The sequence below is a fragment of the Balaenoptera acutorostrata genome, chromosome 4 (assembly GCF_949987535.1).
Source record: "Balaenoptera acutorostrata chromosome 4, mBalAcu1.1, whole genome shotgun sequence".
Classification (NCBI taxonomy): Eukaryota; Metazoa; Chordata; class Mammalia; order Artiodactyla; family Balaenopteridae; genus Balaenoptera; species Balaenoptera acutorostrata.
In genome coordinates, this window is record NC_080067.1 from 83,207,403 (window position 1) to 83,214,184 (window position 6,782).

Genomic DNA, 6,782 nt, shown 5'->3' on the forward strand with positions numbered 1-6,782 from the left:
ATATGCTAACAGGAACTGGCAAGAAGGAGGGGCTGTGAAGGAACAAATGGGTGTGTACAAGGCATCGTGCTGGAACATGAGTCAAACTTCCCTGCGTTCTTGTTGAGCTTGATTCCATCCTGTTGCATCTGAAGTATGAAATCCGAAACCACAACCAGAGAGTTTCCCAATGTTTAACTTCTAACAAAAACTTTATTTTTTAAAGGAATATTTTTTAAATAATGTCAAGGCTGATTGTTTAAAGTGGACTTGACTTTATAAAGAAAGTAAAAGATCTATCTGGAGAACCTTGGCTGGATGTTTGTATTTTACTTTTATTTACATTTCTAGAACTGCTTAAAATACAGAAAAACACAAAGGATAAAACAATAAATACCTATATTCCTATCATCCAAAATTAAAACTTTTAACATTTGGTCATGTTTGTTTCCCTTTTTTTTTTTTTTTTGGTAGTTGTTTTCAAGAAATAAACTATTGATATCACAAGTTCCCCACTCCCCAACGCCCAATCTTGCCCTCCACACTTGTAAGCTACACTGTGAGTTTGGTATCCTTCTAGCCCATTTTTCATACTTTTATTTAGTGTGTTTTTTAAAATCTACTTAAATTTTATGCTAAACATGTACTCTATATTATGGTTTTTTTCTACTCAATATATTTTTCAGTCATTCCATGTTGATACACAGAGAGATAAATCTAGTTCATTTCCTTTAGGTGTTATTCTGTGATAGATCTATTTGTCTATCTACTTATCTCTATCTATTTATCTATCTACCGTTTATCCATTCCCTCTAAGTGCTATATACTATTCCATATTTTACATACTTATTCCCCTATTGATGAAGACTTTGGTTGTTTCCAGTTTTTTACCCTTATAAACAAGAGGCATTTTTTTTTTCCTTTTGTACATGTGTGAGGGCTTTTGCAGGCAAATTATCTAGAAGAAAAACTTGTTTTGTGTGAATATTTATTTGTATTATTTTATTCAATTTTTGGAATGTGTAACACATACACATGATAAAAATGTTCAAAAGGAACAAAAGAGTCCCCAATATAAGAGTGTTCCCTGCATTGGCAGGTGGATTCTTAACCACTGTGCCACCAGGGAAGTCCCTGGAATGCCTTTATCTATGTATTGAGAAAAATAGCAAATGTGGATGACATGGTGCTCACTCAAGAGGCCACAAGTCATCTTAAGACTTTGGCTCAGCTCTGGCCACACATAATCCTTGACATCTTTCTGTGACCTTCTCAAGTCAGGTCCCGTCATATCCAGGACTTGAAATGTTTTTCAAGGTCACAGCCTATTTTTACCTCTCTGTTCACCAACTAGTCAAGGTGATCCTTATCTAATCTCCCCGGTGGTCAGCCATGGGGAAAGCAGCATATCTTCTGTTCTCTTTCTAGTATTTATGCTCTGTTACTCTCAGATATTCCCTCTTGATTCTCAATAATTACTTTTAGAAACAAAAACTGCCCCAAAGCAAATGTTGCTTTTATCCTACTATATATCCTAGTTACTTTCAAGGTAGTGTGGATGCCTCTGACTGACTGCGTAAGAGTCACATACAAGGAACTGCAGAAAAGAAAAGCTCAACAGTTAATATCTCTGTGTTAATTATTTAATTAATTAAACACACATTTATTTATTTTTTTAAGTTCTGTTTACTTTGTTTAATACGCAGTGATGGTCTCAAAACTCTTTCTCTTCATCAGATGTTTGATCCCCTTGTAAAGCTTTGGGTTTTTGAGTTTGAACATGGTGCTTTACTCCATCAATAACATGATTTTCCTGCTGTAGTGCATTGTGAAGCTCTTCTGAAGAAAACTGGATCCAACCCATACCTCTGTGAAAGCCAGTCTCTTTGTCAAAAGGTACGGTGCACTTTCCTACATGGCCAAATTGTGCAAAGTGTTCTCCCAGCTCACTCGTGGCCGCAGTCCAGGGAATTTTTCTCAGATACGCAATGGCCAGCGGATGTTCGTTGGCAGCGTCGTAGCACTCTTCGCTGCCGAAGCCGCCATCTTTAGATTAATACACATTTATTTTTAAGTACCTTTAAGGTTGTATTATTGGATTTTTTGGGGGTATCAATTATTCAGGCTATGTTTATAGAGCTTGACATTCTCATATGCCCTATATTTCTTGTCTGTGAGTTCATCTTCCACAGGAATTAACTTTTTTTTTTTTTTGGAGAAGTCATGTTTATTTTAGAGTAACTCTGTAGCTGAACAATTTGTTTATTAATGCAGAAATACAAACAGCTTTATTGAAAAAAATACTATTTTCTAGCTGCCTTACAGAAATGATTTACTCAGGAAAACAGAACAAAGTTTCTAATCAGCTTTGTAAATAGTTTGCCAGAGCTTTTTTCCTTGGGGTGGGCGAAGCAAATGAAAAAGTTTAAAAGCTCATATGTATCTGTTTTGTTTTAGCTTGGTGTATTTATTCAGAGTAAATTCCGTGTGTCTTTGCAGTTCATCAATATGTGTATTCAGAAGTTTTTCAAGTTCTTTTGCTCGCTTCTCCTCCTCCAGAAGGAAATGCTGTGCAGCCAAAGAAGCTGGGAAGGCTATATCTGGGGGCGACCACAGGAATTATCTTTTATGGGAGATGTCCCTTGTGGGGGGCTGGGTTGTGGGTGGTTGCCTGTACTGGGCCATATGGGGTGCATAGTCCCCAGACGAGGTCTTATTTTGCTCTTGGCTTATGACTCTTAACTCGTGAAGATATTGAGAATTTGGGCTTATCTCCAGATTTTGGTACAGGCCTGGGGCTCTGGACTTCCCCAGCTAACTGTGCTTCCACCCATGGCTGGGGTGAATGTATGGCTACATCACTTACTATACACCCCATCATTTCCACTCCTAGGTATTCACCTAAGAGGGGTGAAAACAAAGACTTGTGTACAAATGTTCATAGCTGCATTGTTCATGACAGCTCAAAACTAAAATGACCCAGATGAATAGATTTTAAAAATTGTAGAGATTATCCAGCCTCATGGTCACATGAGACGCTCCCTTTGTCTCTCTGCTTCAATTTCCAACCGGTAAAACATCCATAACTCAACAAAGATTCCTCTTTCCAGCACAACAGGATGCCAGAAAGTTCCATATATCTGTACATTTACAAGTGGGTGGACTGAAATTCATAGAGGAGGCTGAACTGTGGGAACAGAGGAGGCAGTGACTGTGATCCTGGACCCCTGGCTGCAACAGCTGAGCCTGCTGCCCCAGAAAAGCCAGTAGCAGCTGGGGAGGTGGCACACATGCCTGTGGCCTCCCAACCCCAGCAGTGCACACAGCCACAGGGAGCTGGGCTGCAGCAGCAGTGGGGCCTGTAATCCTGTCCCTCCAGCCATGGAGGTGCCTGCAAATCCAGATCCCTGCCTGCAGCAGTGACACCCGTGAACCTAACAACCCCAAAAGTGCCTGTGACCCTGGCTCCCCCTACCCCCCTGTCCCCCTGCGATGGTGAAGCCTGCAACCCAGGAAACCGCAGACAAGGTGGAGGCGCCAGCCATCCTGGAGTCCAGGTGGTGACACCAGTGACATCAGTGACACCAAAAGCAGCAAGGCACCAGAAAACCTGGAGGCACAAGCAGCTGTAATGAGGGAACGTGGTGACATCTCTGGCAGAGGCAGTGAGAGTGGAAAGTGCCAATTCTCAAGTATTGGGTTGGCCAAAAAATTCGTTTGGGTTTTTCCATAAGGTGTTCTGGAAAAACCCGAACGAACTTTTTGGCCAACCCAATATAATGAGAGGCAGCTCAGGTAAGAGAAACCAGAAATGTGTTATAGTTCCACCTATTGAAAAACAAAAGAAAGGCTCCTAATTACTAATCTGGTGAATTGTTTAGAATCAAGTAAAAAAAAAAAAAGCTTTACCTAAAGAAGAAAAGTGTTTGCCACTTCAAATGCACTGACAGAGGAAAACTCATCAAGCACCGTGAAAAACTATGGTAAGACGGTATCACAAAAACAAATGGACAATTCTCCAGAAACCAAAAAGCCATGGAATATTGCAACCTAACTGATCGAGAATTCAAAACAGCTGTCATGAAGAAACTCAACGAGCTACAGGAAAACTCAGAAAGGCAGTTCAATGAGCTCAGGAATAAATTTAATGAACAGAAGGAGTATTTTACCAAAGAGATTGAAATTCTAAAAAGGACCAAACAGAAATTCTGGAGCTTAAGAACTCAATAAATTAGAGGAAGAATGCATCAGGAAGCACTGGAAATAGAGCAGACCACATGGAAGAGAGAAAGAGTGATCAGGAAGATAGAAATGTACAAATGATACAGGTAAACGGGGAGAGAACTAAGAAATTCTATGAGAATTGTTTGACTCTACTAGGAAGGGCAGTATTAGGATGATGGATATCCCAGAAGGAGAAGAGAGGGAAAAGGGAACAGAGAGTTTATTTAAGTTTATTTAAGGAAATAATAGCCGTGAATTTCCCAAGCCTGGGGAAGGAACTGGATATATAGATGCAAGTCCATTAAGCTAAGAGAACATCTAATTACCTCAGTGCAAAAAGACCTCCTCCAAGACACATTATATTCAAACTGTCAAAATTGAATGATGAAGATGGAATTTTAAAGGTAGCCAGGGAAAGAAGGATGGTAACCTACAAAGGAACCTCCATTAGGCAATCAGCAGATTTCTCAGCAGAAACTTTACCTGACAGGAGAGCATGGAATGATATACTCAAATATTGAAAGATAAAAACTGTCAGCCAAGAATATGCAGATATGAAGGAGAAATAAAGGCTTTCCTAGACAAGCAAAAGCCAAGAGCATTCATCACCATTAGACCTGCCTTACAAGAAATATTGAAAGGAACTCTTCTACCTGAAACAAAAAGGCAAAAGTACACAAAACTGTGAGTAAAGTAGTAAATAGACAGAATCAGAAAATCACAACTCTATATCAGAATAGGTTTTTTTTTTCTTGTTTGTTTGTATTCAAATAGGCTGAATTATATTTTAGAGCAGATTAGGGTTCAGAGCAGAGAATTGAGCAGAGAGGACAGAGAGTTCCCTTATGTCCCCTGCTCCTCCCTGCCTGCCCCACGCCCTCCAGGCACTCAGAGCCTGGCACTCTTCAACTCTCCTATGAACATCCTGCACCAGAGCAACGTTTGGTCACAATGGATGAACCTAAGTGGACACCTCATGATCACCCAGAGTCCAGAGTTTACCCTAGGGTTCATTCCTGTGTTGTACATTCTATAGGTTTGTTTTTATTTTTAAAGAATTTTTTTAAAAATTAATTGATTTATTTTTGGCTGCGTTCGGTCTTCGTTGCTGCATGCGGGCTTTTCTCTAGTTGTGGCGAGCGGGGGCTACTCTTCGTTGCTCTGCACTGGCTTCTCATTGCAGTAGCTTCTCTTGTTGCAGAGCACGGGCTCTAGGCACACAGGCTTCAGTAGTTGTGGCTCGTGGGCTCTAGAGCACAGGCTCAGTAGTTGTGGCACATGGGCTTAGTTGCTCCGTGGCATGTGGGATCTTCCCAGACCAGGGCTCGAACCCGTGTCCCCTGCATTGGCAGGCGGATTCTTAACACTGTACCACCAGGGAACTCCCCATTCTATAGGTTTTGACAGGTGTATCTCATAGTGACAAGTGTATCGATAGTGTGTTGGGGAGGAAGAGCTTTTCCTCTGCTTTTCTAGGTTCTTCTGGCTGATCTAAGAATTAAATTGACATGAGATGAACAGGAGAAAGTCAAAGTTGAATAACTGGTGAGAGAGTCCCAGGAAAGCTGACTCACTTGTCAAAGTGGCTGAAGCCCTCATCTTCAATACCATTCTCAGCTAAAGACAAACGAGGATGTCAAGGGTGGAGAGAGTCAATTTGGGGAGGTGACCAGGGAAAACACGGTGGACAAGGGTGATTGTGATGCACATTTAAGTCCGTGCCGTCCCCTCTCTGGCCGTCCTTGTCCTCAGTAAGATTTTTTAGAGAAAGGGTGATCCTCCTCTTCCAGGTCCTGAGAGGGAGTCACCCTTACAAATGGAAAATTTCCTTATGAAAGGGCAACTCCTACTTGGTTTCCAGAACCCTTTCCACAACTCAGGAAATAACCAACTTCAAACAATATGCCAAAGAGACATAGGTGAGGGTGGCAAATTCTGCTCCCCTACACATGCGTCCACGGGGGAAACTCTGCTGGAAAAACCAAGTCACTTGCCCAAATGGCCAAAGCCCTCCTCTGAAAAACACCTTTGGCTCCTAAAGACCAAAGAGGGTGTGGAGGGTAGTGGTTTGGGACTTCAAAGGGGAGGAAGGTCACTCACCCAGAGATGGAAAAACAAAGGTTTGGTAAACCAGTGTTTGCCACACTATGCAGAGATCATGGGACACAGCAGCATGGACTCAGATCTCTAGGAGTTTCTCCCACCACACCCAGCCCCATATTCTTTGGCGACCTCTCTGGTGATCACTTACCAGTCCCCCCCACCACCCCCATGGAATGGGGATGACCATGAGGAGGCAGCACCTGGCCCTGCAAGGGGGACAGGTGTGCCTCCCTTTCTGTCTCCACCCCCCAAGAGAGCTGCTCACAGGACACACCACTGCAGTGGAGACCCGAGGGGCTAGCTGGGAAAGGGAAACGACTCATTGCTCAGCCTCGGGCACCTGAGGGGAGACCTGGAGTGCTCCATGGGCACCACAGGGGGCCAGGTGAGACATGTTCACGTGCTGACTGATGGGAGTGCAGTGCAGAGGCAGGATGGCCCTCCCCCCTGCGGGGAGGAGGTGAAGCAACAGTGTC

The 6,782-nt window shown here is 42.6% G+C and overlaps 1 pseudogene; it reads right to left on the bottom strand.

The window, feature by feature from the left end:
- Positions 1–1,693: 1,693 nt before the first annotated feature.
- LOC103000519 (SRA stem-loop-interacting RNA-binding protein, mitochondrial-like) lies at positions 1,694–2,025 on the bottom strand (annotated as a pseudogene).
- Between the last annotated feature and the right edge of the window lie 4,757 nt (positions 2,026–6,782).